Source organism: Cyprinodon tularosa, unplaced genomic scaffold (assembly GCF_016077235.1).
Source record: "Cyprinodon tularosa strain WSP-4 unplaced genomic scaffold, ASM1607723v1 ctg40, whole genome shotgun sequence".
Taxonomy (NCBI): domain Eukaryota; kingdom Metazoa; phylum Chordata; class Actinopteri; order Cyprinodontiformes; family Cyprinodontidae; genus Cyprinodon; species Cyprinodon tularosa.
The window spans coordinates 2,180,067-2,198,300 of NW_024039119.1; the positions used below are offsets into that span (position 1 = coordinate 2,180,067).

An 18,234-nucleotide genomic window follows, 5' to 3' on the forward strand; every position below is an offset into this window, starting at 1 on the left:
CTTAAGCATCCATCCAAACGTAGCATGTGAAGCAGCCACATTCAGGCTACTTCCTACACAAATCTCATCATCTTACAGTCTGCAACTGCTCATTTCATTATCTCTATAAAAGCAGACGGGTAAAAAAAAAGGGGGGGAGAAATGGTAAAATTGAGAAGTAGCCATACAAAAAAAAAAAAAATGAAATCACCATGATAATTAGATGTAAAGATATTCTAATTCCTTTAACGGGATGCATAGAAAACTGCTGCTTGACAGTATTTGCCCTAATTGCTGGAATTATCATATTAACTAGTTACCATTTGGGTAAGTTGATTAAAAAAATTGATTATTCGTCTATTTCTTTTAGGAGTTTCTTAATCAAAATCTAACATCCTTGAAAAATTAATTTGAAGCTGTTTCTTATCAGTTAATTAAATCGGGTGGGAAGTCTTTATTTTTTTTTTTTCGTTTTTTCAGCGCGCCATGATTAGAACGGTTCTGTTCTTTTCTGTTCAGACACCATGACGTTAGAGGGGCAACTTTTCACTGTCTCATCAAACATTCACCACCACAAGAATAGGACTTCTTTGAAGGGGCCTGCTGCCTTTTTTTATATTCTTCTTTTTTTTGTCTAAACCTCAGCCTTTCTGATAAATTGTGCTACACCCAATAGATCTTTCTTTCTCGTTAACACATTCTCATTAACGTACAGAGAAAGCACCCAGAGGAAGGGGGGGAGTGGGGAGTCTGGTTGTGGTGGGGGGGCAGCACCAGACAGAGAGAGAGAGAGAGAGAGAGAGAGAGAGAGAGAAAAATGGGGAAAAACTGAATCAATGGCAAAGATAAAGTCAAACAGAGAACTGAATACATGGGCAAATTTTAGTATGAAAACTAAATAATAGGCAGAAAACACAACCGTGTGCTTACCATGTTGCCTGGGTGACAGCCTTGGGCCGGCCTGAGCTAAGACTAAACAAAAAACAAGCCAGGAGCCTTAACAAGACCTGCCGTTTCTACAGGAAACGAATATCTGAGCAAGTATTTTCTCTTTTTTTGGTCATTTATTTATACAATTAAGCATTTTGTGAAACTTTCACAACCAAATATGTGGTAAAAACAAGACAGCGGTATTTAAGGTTGTAAGAAATGAATCAATTATCTCAAATTTTGCGAAATTTCATAAGACGATATTTGTATTGATTTAAAATATCAACATTGAGATCTATTTTTTTAGATGATATCGGTCAAGTTTTACAAAAATGGCCACATAGGGCTTGCTTTGGTGGAGCAGTGGTTAGCGCTGACCCGGGTTCGAGTCCTTCGCCGCATGTCTCCCCCCTCTCTCATACCACCTTTCCTGTCAGCCTACTGAAAAAAAAAAAAAAAGGGCAACTAGTGCCGGAAAGAACCCCCCCCCCCCAAAAAAAATCACCATATATCGTCTTTAAGTATCGGCATACATCGCGATAAATCACATTGTTACATGCGTATCGTGATAACTACCATTATTTAAGGCAATCCCTTATTGCTTGGCAGCAGGTGTGCTGTTGCTAGTAGTACGAAGTACAGAGCAATCGATAAGTGGGCAATGGTAGTTACTAAAGGCCGATATCCTACAAATTTTAGATGAACACTTGCTCCAACACACCTGAATAAAGTAATTAGATGATTAAGAGAAGAAACTGACTCTATTTTAAGGTGGTTATTCAACCTTTTGTTTCAGATGTGTTGGACTGAGGGAAAAATCCATAAGTTGCAGGATAACGAATGTTAGAAGCTGGAGTTGCTCATCCTTGGAGTAAAGCAATGCTGTGCGCTTCTGATCAGCTGTTTAATAGAACGCCGCTACAGTATCACCAGAATAAAATGGGCTACAATAGAACCTATAAAGACAGGGTTCCTACAGCATAAGGCAAGTTAAATTCAAGACTTTTTAAGACTTTTTAATGCCACTTGAAATAAAAATTTAAGACCAAGTTCACAAGAAACACAAGAAAAACCCACTTGCGACAACTTAACCCAGGGTTTATTTTAACATAAACCACCGCACTAATGTTTCAAATTTTGAAAAGCTTCGCATACAGGAAGAAACTGAGAAATACCGGCTGTTTCTTTGTAACTCGATTTTGACGCTTTGTGTTTCGTGCTTCGCATGTGCGACTCCACTGCCTTAATTCCCATCGTTCTGAGCTTGAATCGCTTCTTGCACAAAATACACTGTTCCTCATGTATGTTCCCTGGTTTTAGCCATGGAGAAAACTCTTGGCTGGATCGCCAATTTTCGTTACATGAACACTTGCACATATTTTCCAAACAAAAAGTTAATGGTGCATCTCCCAAATATCCCGGCTGCAACAAAGCTATTATTGGTTCCGCTATCGGGACGGAACCAATAATGGCGAGCCGTTATTTTTTTTTATGAAAAAAAATATATATATTGTCAATTTTAAGGTTTTATTTAATTACAATAATAAATCGGAATAAAAACAATCCTATTTATGATGTTTTAAAAATTAAGACCTATGAAAGAGTGATTTAAGACATTTTATTAGTTTTATTTTTAAGAATTCAATGCCTTTTAAGACTTTTTAATGACCTGATTGAACCCTGAAAGAACAGAACGCTAAAAAGTTGTAATATTCACACAAGGATAGACCTTCATTAGAGTTTTTTTTTTGGTTTTAGAAAGTTTTTGCAAAGCTTTTAATAAAGATAATAAATAGGTTGTAAAGATGACATTATTTCAGCTAATTCAATTCAAAAAGTATTAGATTAGCAGCTGGTCGAGTCGTTCTGTTTTTTCATTTGAGAACTACTGCTAAAGTTTAAGTTGAAGGAGTCCAGCCAAAGGGTCTTAATAGCTTCTTTGTATTTTTTTTATTAAAATTTGAATTAAAATATACTTTTTTTTATTACTCAAATTGTCTTTTATCTTTTGAGAAATGCCTCCCTTTTTTTCTTTAAAAGACAAAATAAATTTAAATCCACATCTGCCAGGGGTATGAATCGTTTTAGGCTTAACTGTACACTCTGGTTTTAACACAAACGCTAGATTTACTGTGAAACTGTCACAGAGAAAGACACCATTCCTGGTGATGTCACAAAAATCTCTGTAGAGAAACTAGTTTTCTATTTCTGGAAAGAGACTAATTACGTAGCTCTGCCTCCGGGAAAGAGAAGCCCCTCCTGAAGTAGAGAGAGAGAGAGAGAGAAAATTTGAGGCGTAGCGTCCAGTCACGGCCGGCCGTGGTGGAATATAAGTCTATGTCTCTGCTTCAGCACGCAGCGGAGCAGAACCGAACTGATACGGCGCACTCCGCTCATCTGTCCATCCACAGACTCCTTGGGGAGCTATGGGAGGATTGGAAGGAGATGTGGGTGGGAGGGGTGTGGGGGGGGGGGGGTCAAAGAGAAAGAGTGAGTGAGGAAAAAGAGTCTCACTGATTGGATAATGAATTGAATGATTATCAGCCTGGCTTGTAAAGTTGGGCAGAAATCTCAGTTCATCAGCCAACCCACCCTGCTCCCCCATCAGCCAATCAAACCCCCCAGCTGGGTGGCGGTGGTGGTGGGGGCTCCTTTAGAGTTTAAAAAATTGTTCACACTCATATTTTTCCTTTCGTATTTTTCTCTTACGGCGGGCTGCTCTGCGCCGCCGCGGCCCTCGTCTCTCTGTGAGAGACAGAGAATTCTCAAAGCCACAATTACCGCACAGAACTATCAATTTCCCCTTCAATTAACCCTGTGGGAAGGGGGGTGTGGGGAGCTGCAGAGGAAGGAAGAAAGAATTTTGACTTTGCATTAAATAGATCCGACCTGAGAACCTGCTTTCTCTGTCACGCCGGGGGTACAGTGGTGTTTCAGCTGAGAGGGGAGGGGATTACAACCTCTTCAGGACGAACTTGACCCACAGCCAGAGGTCAAACAAGTTACTATACAGTTACTATACAGACCCCCCACCCGACACCCCCCCTTTTCTCTCTACCTGTAAATAGGCTGTTCCTTTAATGCCCTACTGTAGGTCAACAGGAAGGAACGAAACCAAAGGCAGAGAAAGAAGCAAAGGAAGGGAAGAAAACAGGGCAAAGAGAAAATATAGTGACTTTGGCCGGGAGCTGTTTGTTAGTGCCCCGTTACCACAGACAGCTGTGGTGACATGATCTGCTTTCTTTTGCTTTTCTTCTTTTCTTTTGCATTCTAACTTCCCTCCTCCACCCACTCCCTGTGCAAACCCCCCCCCACCCCGGGGGAGCCGCTCACTACCAGACCCAGCCAGCCTTCAGCAAAGTTTTTGCAGGCAATCTTTGCACAAACATCCCCAGAAGCCGTGCGCATGCCTGACACCACAAAGCATGGAGGGGTGGGGGGCTCCATGCCACTCACCCTCCCTTCTCGTCCTCTTTTCTTTTTTTGTACTTTAGTCCTTGGTTTTTCCCCCGATCCCTTCCCTCGTTTATGCTAACAACTTTCCGAGGCTAATGCACGGCCTGACCTTTAGACGACGGAAACCTGCCGCAGCAGAAGTTACCGATTAGAGCTACAGGTTGAACACAGCAGCTCTGACCTTCAGTCAGCAAATGAGCATTTTTGGTTTCTCCTTATCTAATAACTCAGGAGCCACTGTTAAAAAGCAGCAGATTGGGTCTTTTAGAGGAAATTTCTATTCTTATTAAATTGACTATATTGCAGGTCATCACATCGTTCATATATATCATATAGAAAACATTTTCTCCTATTTAGAATTTAAGCTTTAATTTAAACTTTTGCTTTAACGGTGAAAAAAAAGGATGAAAAAAGAAAGACGTTGATAGATAAAAAAGTCTTTATATCTTCAGCGGTAAATTTGATTAACTGAAAAGAGAGATTTTCAATTCTACAATTTCTGCATTTGAAACTCTAAATTCAGATTTTATGAAAATTGTCAGAACATCCCCCCTCCCCACCTGTTATCACCAAAGCCTCTACTTTTTTTTTTTTATTTCAGTCTTTTTTTAAAAGACCTACAATATTTAGAAAATTGCTAAAAATTAAAGTACAGCACTTTTAAATACAGTTTCTTTATAGTAGATACGATTCAAAATATTTATCTAAAGAATTCAATGTAAATATAAATGCTTGATTTTTTTTTTACTTTTGTATCTATAAAGCTTTTATCAGCCCCACACACCTTAATTAACTCAGTTTCATTCTAGTCAGTCTACTATTTAATCAGAGGAAGCAACTGTTGAAGGCCGAAATTACAAACGTGAACTTCCCAGAAAAAGGTGAGAGAGATGGTGGTGAAAAAAGGAACAAGAAGGCCGGGATTAGGGGTTGGTGGATGGTTAAAAAGTGCAACACAATGAGAAGTGAGGGAGAGAAAAGAGGAGCAGTAAGTGTGGAGTCCTTCACACTGAGTGACTATTGGAACTCCAACAGGGAAAAAGGAGACTTTTCCGTTCAGCTCCTGAACTGCACACAAGGAAGCTGATAAAAGGCAGGCGGTGTCTGTATAAAACGGAACAAACATTTATCTCAACATTCTTAAAAGGAAGCAAAACAACAAGCAAATGTAATTTTTAGTTAAAAATGTGTGTAAATTAGTTAAATTTTTCCATGAAATAAGCAAAAATTCTCTCTGTCAGGTGGAACCTGGGAAGGGAGGTCAGAGGATTTTGTTTCACTCATTGTTTGCATTCATGTAGTTTTAGTTTAAAACAATAACGTTTGGTTAAAAAAACGTCGGTAAACCAACATGGTACCCCTTTTCGTTTTTTTATCTCATCTCTTGTCTCTCTTTGCTTTTTACTCTGCCAGCAAACAGTTAACTTTGCTTCACAGGCCAGCAGTCAGGCCAGCACAAACACACCCACCTCCTCGCTCGCCCCCTTCTCCTTCCCCGGGAACATGAGAGCTGGCTCTAATTCACAGGCTGGTAATGCTGTGGTGGACAGCAGTCTTGATCTGCCAGGATTAGGCTACTTTTATTTCCCCGAGAGCCACAGGGGTGGGAGGGGGGCGGCGGGGGGCGGTGGAAGGAGGCACTCAAATCCTTCTACAAATGTCAGACAACGACCGGTGACCGGGGGGCTGCGGAGGTACATGCACTCTTTGCACGCACACCCAAAGCTTACACACTCATGAAGAAGAGAGACGGGGGGGGAAAAAGGGGAAGGAGGGCATCCAAAGAAGAGACCCATCACTCTCCGTCTCATCAGGTGGTGGAAGCAATGACGTGGAGGTGGGGGGGCAATGAAGGGAGCGAGCAAAGGAGGGAGGGAGGAGTCCTGGGTGGGGGATACACAATTATTCAGATAACAGCTGGGAATAATCTAGTGGCAGATGTCTCTTGGTCAACAATGCCCACCGCACACAGCCGTGCGTGCCTGTGTGCGTGCGTGCACACTCTGAGTCTGGATGGTCGCGTACGCAAACGCCAGGAGCTGCTATAACCACTCCGCTTCCCTCAACCTGTCTGGAAAACTTTATTCTTTGAAATGAATTTATGGGATGGGATTTGTGTGAAACGAAAAGCAATGAAGGATGGTTAACAGCTGCTGGATGGAAGACACGGGTTGGTTACCGCCATCCAGGATTTTATATCAGCTCAGATATTCAGCTGATTCTGAAAGGGAGAGGATATCTGTGTAGCTCTTCTCTTTGATTCCATTTTTCAATTCAGACGATTTCTATAGCGCCGATTCACAACACGTCATCTCAAGGCACCTTAGAGACAATTTAATCAGATCATACAGTCAGATAAAAGGTAAAAAGTTTCCACGTTACGGAAACAGAAAGTTACAAAAATGGGACAGAAGCATATTTTTTTTAAAACAGTAAAAAGTGTCTCATAACTAGAGATAGACAATTTATTTTTTTTCTTGTAAATTCATCAGTATGGTAAATCCGTAACTGGGGGCCATCCAATGTTTGTTTGAGAGTCTTTATATTTATTTATTCATTCACAGTAATGTTTAATTCTGTTGCACAGTAGAATAAACAGCTAAACTTAGACACAATTGCCCTTCAAAGCTGTTAGTTTGACTGATTTAAAGTGTATTGAGTTTATTTTAATGCATTTTTCAACTCACTACTGTGGACTTTTCTTTAATTTGTTCAACTTTTTAAAAAACTGAAGCGAGGTTAGTGATTGAAGGGGTGGAAAAACGTTTTCGTAATCAAAAAGGTAAACTTTGGAAACCTCTGTTTTAGGCATTCATGCAGCTCCTTGCATCTGCTATTTATTGGTAATTTTTAGTTAAATTTGAAATTAAATGTTTGGTTTGTTTCAATTAAGACTTTTTTTTTTTATCAGTTTGTTAATAAAATGGAATCAGGCCCAAAATATCTGCAACACATATCAGTGTATATGAAACTACTATCTTTATATCAATCTGAAAATAATGGAAAAACATACTAAAGACATTGTTTTATCTTCACAATCAATTTGATTACGTTTTAGCAGCAGATTGAGCAGCTTTCATTTAAAGTATCAACGGCATCATCATCACAGTTAAATCTCATACCTGCAACAACCTGCCCATGCAAGAAGCCTATGGGAACATTAAAGGAGTGCATACCTAATAAGCAATAGTACCCACTAGGATCCAAACAATATTGATTTATTGTAATTAACCAATTATTAATATAATTTATTAATCAAATAATGGTCAACTGGACTATAAAACGTGCCATTTACTGAAAGAACAACCCACTCATGGTAGTTGACCCCAAAATGTATGCATTTTGATCAAAGATTAAAAACCCTCTTTTTCTATAAATAGGTTCCATTTACAGTATAACTCCTCGAGTGGCTTTTCTAAGCATTGGTTTTAATTTTTAAATGTTTTATTTGTAATTTAAAATGACATTTAGATGTGCAACAAATGTTCAGACACCCATTAATCTAAACAACAACTCTGTTTGGATTAATTCAATGAAAATCCCTAGTTATGTCGATGATGTTTTAGTAATCGATTACTAAAGCAATCTACAGCTGCAGGCCTAAACAAAGGGGGCAAAGTCCACTGCTGTTTGCTTTATCATTCACACCAAAGTTACTTCCTCCTGAAGTTTTAAGAAAGTATTCCCCCCCATCTCAGCTCTGCTCCTGTCATAACTGAATAAATCTTTAAGATGTAATGTAGCTGTGGAAGGAAGGAAGGAAGGAAGGAAGGAAGGAAGGAAGGAAGGAAGGAAGGAAGGAAGGAAGGAAGGAAGGAAGGAAGGAAGGAAGGAAGGAAGGAAGGAAGGAAGGAAGGAAGGAAGGAAGGAAGGAAGGAAGGAAGGAAGGAAGGAAGGAAGGAAGGGGGCGGCCCAGACGAGTGGAGCTCTGTCAATCCGTCAACCCCGGCAGCCCATTGTGATATGGTTTAACACTGGCTAACAGCTCGTCCTGTCAGGGGGATGGATCATCCCGCGGCGCCTCACATGCTAATAGCTTAAGTAGGCATCCCATGTCCCCTGGAACTAATACCACAAATACTAATACCATAAAAGAGCAGTGCTGCAGCCTCACTTTCGCCTGTGTTAGCCAGCATTTTGATACTTTGCGGATTAGAAAACATAATGAGATGCATTTAAATGGTTATTACCTCCTCAGTACAGGAAGAGAAGACACACGGCTAATTTCCTATCATCATATGTTAATCTACGCTCAACCCAGTGGAAGGGAATGCAAATATTTCGGGATGATATCCAAGAATACCCAAATGAAATCTGCTTAACTTTTTTGGGGAGTTAAACTTCAGGACTGATAAGGGGCGGGGGGGGGATTAGAGATTCCCTCATGGGTGAATCTCTAATTTTCCCCTCTCTCTTGTCCACTCAGGAGCTGCGCAGTGCTTCTCCACATAAGTCAGGCGGTTTGTGAGGTCTGCAAAACGATTCGGGGTCCCGCGCCTCACAGCTGTCACCGAAACCCTTCCTCTGCAGCCGTCCCCTCAACGGACACTAAACGCAGAGCTGCAGAAAGTTTGGGGCGCATTGTTGTTCAGAGGGGAGGCTCATCGTCGCTGCGCTCGATTGACGGCTGCCCTGTCAGTTTGTCGCGGGGCTTTAGAAAACACCAACGGCTCTCTGATGAAGTGCTTACAAAAGGTCAGAGGGTGGAGGGAGGTAGGGGGGGAGGAAAAGAAGACAGGACAGACTGAAGGAAAATCCATAACACAAATATAGCTGTCAGAAGCGATGCAGAGTTAAGGCGGAGGCACAATGAACCATGGGAGCTTTTTTTTCATGAAGATGCTCGGTTCGAACACAACAGGCGTCCTTTCTCTGCTCTCCAGCACACATTGACCATCTTGAGTGCTCTACCCGATCTGCAGCAATGACCTCTTGATCCGCCACGACTCTGAAATTAAACTGCGCTCCGACCTCACTTCAAGCTCTCAGTCCTCCAGACTCCACAGTCCCCCCCAAGCCCCCCACCGCCTCCTTTTTCCCTTCCAGCTCTCAGGTGCCAAGCGCCACTCTGGAGAAGCTGATCTAATGCTTCCTCGGCTTCGACAACCCAGGCGAGGAGCTCTCACACAGTTGTTTTCCCCCGCCAACACCTTCTATATGTTTTCTATCTCTGCATGAAACCCCAAGCCAACCCCTCCACACCCATAGGAAACTGTCTCTTCCGTTTTGGGCTGTTGGGTCACTTCTTCCCACATCCATCAGCATGTAATGGGACTGAGCTCTGATAGACTCCGTGAAAAAACAAAAAGACTTTCGGAAACGTCTCATCTTTGTGGAGACGTTAACACCGAGTCACACATCGAGGAGGAAAAACGAATACGAGATAAATAATCTGCAAGTTTCAATAGCAAACAACAATAGTTAAATCTTTTTCTGGACGATACTGACTTCCTTTTTTTTTGCTAAGGAATGTTTAACACTAAGGGACTGATGTGCTGCAGGTTAAGTGACTTAACTTAGCTCTGAGTCCAGCAGGAAAATGATCCATTTTAAACCAGATTTTTATCATAGGTTACACTTTTAGTTTATGTGCTTGGAAAACAAAAAACGGCTATTTTGTAGTGCAGATGTATTAAATAAACAAGTAAAAAACATTAAATCAAGGGAAAAAATTGGCCTTTACGATTTCTGATTAAAACCCATTTAGGGAAAAATTGGTCGATTTCGATTATTTACGAATTGATTGTTGAAATTTTCCACCAAATCAGTGAAAGAAAAAAAAAAAAAAACATTCCCCCCATCTGCTGCACAGCAACTTTATGATACGGCACCGCCGCCTGACCCGCTGTGAGAAAACACATCTAATCTTGGAAAAAAAAAAAGAGAAGAAAAAAAAAGACGTGTGGCATTTATTATGAGACAGACGCACACGTTTTTGCACAAGCGTTCGGCCCCTCAGCTTCTCCCAAATAGCAGGTTCAATTAGAACCACATGTATAATCAGGCCTCAGTCTGAAGCAGAGCAGCGGCAGTCAATCACTACAACTTCATAACAATCTCTCAATTTTTATCCCCAATTAGTGAAAAGAAAAATCTCATTTCATATTTGTTACATTTCATATGATTTATTTCAACCAAAGTTGAAAAACAAAACATTTTTCTATTATAGTTCATTAGCTTCAAACCCAACATTTGAAATTACTCGTCCAGGAAGAATTTTTCTGCTTTCTTTTTTTCCCCAAAACCAAAGCATATTAAGAATGAAACCATTTCAGCTATTAAACACACGAGTGCTCCAACAGTAGATCGAACACAGGTCAAAGCCAGCATGTATAGCTGCTGCTGTATATTCCTGCTCTTCAACATCACTTAGGAACAAAAAGCCCACTCAGACTTGTGGGTTTTGGGATGAAGGGAGAGGGTTTTAATGAAGAGAGCATCAGAGATGTGGAGACAGACGGCAGCGAGTCGTCGATAGGCTTCCAACGCGCAGGACATTTAAAAACCTCAAAACGTTGTCCATTTTCACTCAAGCAGGACAGGTGAATTGAGGAGCACTACACACACGCTCGGATGCATACACTGTTCCACATGTACCTTCACATGTACTCATGATGGAGGTAAGGACTCTTTGAGTGAGTTATGGAATAATACAATCACATCGGTGGCTTTTAATCCCATTGAAGGGGTTTTTAGAGCGCGTGAGATTCATTATTATCGCCTGTCTCTCTAGACGGGTTTCCTACACGGCTCCCAGTCACGCCCCGCCGTGCACGCACTACTCCACATATTCCAGGACCATTGGGGGGAAAAAAGAAAAATCGTCATTTAAGCATTGTGCAAGCACAGAAACAACTGCCTGAAACTGATAGGAATTTAGGAAACAGGAGAAAAGGAAACATGGGATGATATAAAACAGAACACGTAAGCTTTAAAAACGGGGGGAAGAAAGAAAATAAGGCAGAGAGGAAAGTGTTGAGGCAAGTCAGATGGAAAAAAAGGTTGCAAATAAAGACAACAGCCGGGAAGCAGGCAGGGAGAGTCTCAGACACCTTCAGCCTTCTTTCACGTTCAGCTTCTTTTTCTTCCAAAAAAAAAAAAAATGAAAACTACTTTTTGGGTCCTAATTTCTAACATTCCTCTAAAAAAGCAGCATCTCACCGTTACTGCAGCAGAGGGACTTTATCCTGCTTTGTATACTGGAAAGTGGAAATCACAATGATCACTCAGCCTGATGCAAACATAAATATAAAAAATAAAGTTTTTTTTTTATAAAAAGAAAAATATATCAAATTTAAATCTTAAGACAACAAAAAGCAGCAGTTTAAAATCATCCAAAAAAATGAAGTTGGGAAAGTTTTTTATGCTCTATTTTCACAGGACCTGCTTCAAATGATTAAAATCCTCATTTCTAATACTAATATAAATTATTACCAAACACTGCTGACAGTCATATATTAATTTGTGATTCTTTGTTTCATGAGTGAAATTAAGTGGTAAGAAAATAGGCCAAAAGTTTAAAAGAAAACAACTATGCGCAGATTTTTCAAAAAACAGGAATAAAAGGTTAAACTCTATAACTAATGGTTATTGACGCATCCATTGACGCACCTGGAGCTGTGCGCCTTATTAAAACTAAACCGGAACAAAACGCCTTCCAAAATGTGGCAAGGTCATGAAATATGATTTAGAGCTTCTTCTTTTTTTATTATTATTATTATTCCCGCTGGATCTTCTATTAAAGCGCAATTAAAAGTGTGTCATCACGCCGAGAAAATGCCGCAACAGACACATGGAGGTATAGCTGCTGGTGGGGGGAGAGAGGGGGGAGGGGGGTGATGAGGGGGGGACAACAGTGCAGAAAGGACACAGTAAATAAAATTAATTATGCCAAATGCCCCCGCGCCCATCAATCACAGGGCAATAATGCCCGTGTCAGAGTGTTGCACCCACACGGCCTGTATGCTTGTGTCCGACTGACAGACAACTAACAGCAATTAATTGTCATTTCATTCCGCAGCCATTTTTATGCGCAGCTGACACGCAGGAATCCGCTGGTTGATTTTATTTCAGAATCTACATATTAGATAAAAAAAAAAAAAAAAAAAAAAACTTTCTTTTTTTTATGCGTAAAGTTGCTGCGTTTTGTTTCCAATCCTTGCGCAGAAAACGTCTCCTTTTTTTTGTTCCTTTTGGAGAAATTAGGATTTTCTTCAGTGTTTAAGGCCTATTTCCTATTTTAAGCAGAAACATGCTTTAGTTTCTACATAGGCCGGCATGAAATCTAACAATGCATCATTTTATTATAAATAAGCCGTGTATGTTTTTTTATATTGAAGTATAATTAATAATATTGTTATCAGCGTTAAGTGTCAATGTTTTACACAACTAAAATGAATCCATGCTGCAGACGCGCACTTTTAGGATTCACATTAATATGGTTCACAACTTTTCTCGCGTCATAAAAGCAAAAGAATAAGATTTAAAGTGTGTTTTTAAATTACTGTAATGCAAATGAAACTTTAAAAGCAGGACAGAAATGAAGGAAGCAGCATCAACCCTCGGTGAGGTCTCACAGAGCGACTCTGGTTTCAAAAGTCAGAATCTTTTGAAAAGAAAGTATTGTTCCCCCAAACCTATTGACCATGTCAGCTCAATAAGCCCCCCCATCCCTCCTCAAGACAAGAGCGCTTTTATCTCCAGCAGGCAGATAATCTAAGTCATTTTCTATCATTTTAATCACCATAGTTTAATCATTAGTAGCTTAATAAATGTTTGAAATATTCAATTAAGAAGCGTTTATGGCGTTAAATAAAATAAAACATTACAACTCCTCATACATTTATCATAAACCTTTTTAGTTTAAGTTTTATTTTTATTTTTTTCGGACCTGGGCTCCCGACATTTCAGTTGCTTTTATAACAACAACAACCAAGAAAAAGTTTTTTTGTTTTCTTTAAAGAGGAAAAACATTCCGCCACGCGGTTATTAACGTTTAATAACGCGAAATATCGCGTTAATAAGTGGGATTCGTAAAGGAGATTTTGAAACAAAATATAACTTTTTTTTTCTTACTAAAACAAAAGTAAGAAGAGAGAAAATCATCACTTTTTACAAACAAATCACATGTGGCTCTTTTTTTTTAAAGTTTCGGGTTAGAAATAGTCAAAGTTGAAAAGAAGCAGCGACAGAAAAAGAAACATGATTGTTTGCTTTACTTCAATAAACTGATAATATTATAAATCTTTATAAACAATAAGTGGGAAGGAAAAAAAGAAAGTTATGCATCAGAGAGTTTCAATGGAAGCGCGGAAAGAGAGGAAGGAAGAGTTTAGAAAGTAATGGTGCAGAGATAATGCATCAACCTGTTCTCTCGGTTTCTGAAGAAGTCAACTTTCACGCCAGCGGTTGGAGCATGTGGACAGCCCCGCTTCTGCTCCTCGCACCCCGGCGCTTCCACTCTCTCTTCACGGCGACAAACAAGAGGGGCGCACCACCAGACGGGACGCGAAAAAAAATGGAAGAAAAAAAAAAACAATAGAGAGGAAAAGAGAGCAAAAGAGACAGAGAAATCTATGGTCTTAAGACCATTACTTCTTTTTAAGCGGCGAAAAAAGCCTGGTCGTTAAGTCCCTTTTCCTTTCCCCCCCTTTTGTGTGCGTCCTCTCTCCTCAGAGTGGCCCCTCTAGAGTGAAGTCGGAACAATACTGCCGCTAAAAACTCTGGCAATGAGCGCAACTTGCAGCGGGGGAGAAACAACGCGCCTTTCTTTTCTTCACTTGCTGCTCCTGCTTCCAAAGGCTTTCTCCTCAAAGAAGCCAAACCGGCGCGTAAAAACCTCCCGGCCGGACTGCACTTTTGGGCATCCTGTCTTGTTGCTCGCTTGGAAATCAGGGTTGAATCACTTCGGCTGAGCGCGTGTGAGTGTGTGTGTTTGAAGGGAGTGTGTGTGTGTGTGTGTGTGGCTCGGGGGGAGAGTTTGCTGCGCTTTACCGTATTTCCTCTAAAGCAGGTGCGCAAAGTAGTGGCGCACTGCATTTGAAGGGAGCTGTCTCTATGTCGCTCTCCAGGCGTGTGTGTGTGTGTGTGTGTGTGGATTGAGGGGAAGGCACTGATCTTTTGACCCGCTTTGCATCCTTGCTGAGTTGTGCTATTGTGGAGGCAGAGAGCAACAGATGTTGGGCTGCACAAAGTTTGAGCCCAGAAACCGCCAGAAACAAAGCACAATCAGGACAAACAGCTTTTTTCCCTACCTTTTAAGAGAATCAATATATATTTATATTTCTGAAATAATAAAATATAAATACGCATAAAACCTGATGACCTATATCATCACCTTTTATATATTTTTTAATCATTCTAAAAGTCAAATAATGGGCCCAGGTTTAGATGGTACAATTTGTTTTAGATATAGTTCCCAAAGGGCCAGATTTGTGAGATTGGATCATTACTTGTATTTAATTATTTTATAATACATTTTATAAAACAGATTTATTTCAGATGACAACTTTTATTGTCATTTCTTATACACAGAGTGTATATAAAATAAAATTTCGTTTTTTACAGCTTTCATGACATTTCCTTGGCCTAAACAGTGACAGCATTGCAAAAAAAAATAATAAATTTCAACTGATAGGAAAACCTTTTTCAGGTTAGCATTAAACCCTGTGCCTTACTGAAAAGTAAAGTTTGTAGCTGAATTTGTCGATATGGTGTGATTGTCCTGGATCGATCTGAATAAATAGTTCTTGATAAAGAATCTCTTATTTTTTGCTCCTTTAGAGCCTTGAAATATTTTTAACTTAATTTTTTTTTGGGAGGGGGGGTGACTGATGCTACCTGAATAAACTGAGTGGAAGTTGAATTAAACTAAAATGCAACCTAGCATGCTGACCAGAACCTTTTACCTTTAAGGATTGCAAAAACACAAATTCAGTTATGGAACAAACTGTAAAAATAAGTTTAGAAATGAAACATTTAAAAATGCGCTAACTGTTGTATTTCACTGGCTGTTTAGTCCAGTAAGGTTAATTCAAACCTTAAACCCTCACAACAGCTGTTTGCTCTTTACAATAATTTCACTTCTGTTAATAGAAGGTACAGTATGATATACAGTTGTATCATTATAATACACTGAATTATAAATGTGGCCTTTAGCATCTTTGCTCACTGTTTCCACCTCCTCTGTAAGGAAAGCAGTTCAGGTCTCCCAAATGTCACCTTTTACTTAATAAATTTTTTTTGTCAAATTCTATGAACATTGTAGAAACGAGAAAAATAAAGAAGGAAAACTGTTTTATGTCACAATTCCTACCTCTCATACTTCCTTTATCTCGACCTCTTTCAGTTCATGTTTACCATGAACTGAAAGAGGCCGGTATATCTTTTTTTAGAGCTTTTTTTTAAAGCATCGTTATTATTTATTATGAGCTAAGGCAAGGGAAGTTTTTCTGTAGAGTAAAACATTTTTTTTTTCTGTTCAAAAAGTAGTTGAGCTTAGTAAGTTTGAGAACATGTGTTTTGTCTACATATCAGATGTAGAGGGTAATATCTGATTGATGCAATTTTTTATTTTTTTTTAATGAGACCGTAGTATATTGAGACTTGTTAAAAACAACAATAAAAGCCGGGCGTACGCTGTGTGATTTGTTGCCCTTTTCGGGGCGACTTTCCAGTCGTGCGAGAATTTTCCGATCGGGCCGACTTTCAGCCTGATCGTGCGTGGTGTAGTGTACAGGGGGTAACGTGGGACAATCAGCCTCTCACAACCAAATCAAACGTGTGAAATTCAGTCGTCCATGGTGGGCAAATCACTCAGTGTGCATGTGCAAACAAGGATTCTTCTTCTTCAGATGAAAGCACAGAAGCATGGCGGGGTGCGAGTGAAATGGAGTTCTTGCTGTAAAATTGACAGACCGTAATAGCCACGTTTGCTCGGCCATGTCTTTGTCCAACTATGTCGCTGCCTTGTTTTTTTTAGGGCTTTCAGCACAAAATTGGACAAATTGCCAAGGCAGCGTGTTTCACTCTAGTGAGCTTCGGATAGACGAGTCCGAGTAGTGCCATCTCACTGCGGAGCTGAGTCCGATGTGGTTTTTGGACGTACAGTGTGAGCAGGTAAATCTAGAGTGACCAAAGGGGGACGGAGCGACCGAACCCGATGCGGTGACGGTATGCTTGCACGGTAAGGCAGATGGGGGGAAGCACGGGGCTGCCGTTGTCCAGGCTACCCTGCGGTTTCATCGTACAGTGTGAGCTGTAGCTGTGTCCAATGACTGAAAAAAATTGCACAGTGTATGCCATCGACAAACACATTAATGCTGGGTGCAACTAGTGCAATAGAACTTTATTGTCCTGTACCTATAAACCAGTCTTCAGTCAGAGGACTTGACCAAAGTGATTTGCACTACATTCAGTCATTCACTCATTCACACACACACTGATGGTGGTAAGCTACGTTGTAGCCACAGCTACACTATTTGACAGAAGCGAGCTGCCGTACACTGGCGCCACCCTCAGACCACCATCAGTAGGCCTTGCAGGTGAAATGACTTGCCCGAAGACACCACGACACCAGAGATGGGAAGTAACGAAGTACAAATACTTCGTTACTGTACTCAAGTAGATTTTTCTGATATTTTTAGTTTACTTTACTACTTATTTTTATGGCGACTTTTTACTTCTACTCCTTACATTTTTACACAAATATCCGTACTTTCTACTCCTTACATTTTAAAAAATTGGCTCGTTACTTTAGTTTTGAATCATTTCAATGGAGTTACCGTTATTATTTTTCACGTCATCAATACCAAATTCAATCTAATTGGATGGGAATCTACGTTGCATTTGACGCACCACTACAAGATGAATCGACAGATTTGGCGGTATTCATTCGCAGCAAATCATTGCAGCTTGGTGGCGGTGGCGTTAGCATAGTAGTATGGACGACGAGATGATTGAAAATGAACACAGCGGAGATCTAGTCCTATTGGCAGACATCCATTTAAAATGTAGGCAACGGCATGAAAAAAGTGGTTTCTACTTTTACTTTTATACTTTAAGTAAATTTACAAGCCTGTACTTTGTTACTTTTACTTGAGTAAAGAAGTTTAATCAGTACTTCCACTTTTACCAGAGTATTTTTTAACACAAGTATCTGTACTTTTACTCGAGTACGGAAAGTGAGTACTTTTGCTTGAACCCACAACCCTTCAGTTGCAGGGCAAGATGCCACTGTAACCCCACTTAAACTAACATGCTGGGAAAAAAATTTAATATCAGTGATGAAAGTTATCAATTCATGAATTAATCTCTTATATGTCGACTATTAATTGATAAGCCTCAATTTTGTTTAAAACTTTAGTTTTCTCTTGTATCAAGAGGATCTTTCCATAATATGAAGGGCTGCATATTTTTTTATAACATGGTGAGTTATAAAAAAAGAAGGAGCTGTATTAAATACTAACCAAATAAACAAAAAATGTTTTATAGAAGAAAGAGGAACCTATTACTCACTGATAAAAGAATAAATCATAGATGTGAAATCAAAACATTTCTAATGCACAGAGATATAAAACTATCATTAACAGACAGGGTATGTTGCTCTGACATGCTATTAGTCTTTTTTCCACTTTGTTTCAGTGAAGTGGATGATAGCTATGATGTAGCTCTTTGTGCTGTTAGCAGCACTTTTAACAGGGTAGTTCTGATTGTTAAGTGCATTAACTCACTAAAGCATTCTTTATGTACCCGGCTTATTGCTAGCGTGGCTTCTTCTATCGTTTTACGATGCCCCTCACATTTCTATCATCACATCCCTGCATATGAACACAGCAGAGGAGTCAATGCCATTTCAACATGGCTAAAAGG

The 18,234-nt window shown here is 39.9% G+C and overlaps 1 protein-coding gene across 3 annotated transcripts in view; it reads right to left on the minus strand.

Moving 5' to 3' along the window:
• foxp4 (forkhead box P4) overlaps positions 1–14,310 on the minus strand; it is a 135,374-nt gene extending 121,064 nt beyond the window's left edge. For 2 of the 3 annotated variants that reach the window (XM_038298143.1, XM_038298144.1), the window contains exon 1: positions 13,731–14,309. The gene's annotated coding sequence lies outside the window, so the exon portion shown is untranslated. Of the gene's footprint in view, positions 1–13,730 lie in introns of all 3 variants that reach the window. The other variant, XM_038298145.1, reaches the window with a different exon arrangement.
• Between the last annotated feature and the right edge of the window lie 3,924 nt (positions 14,311–18,234).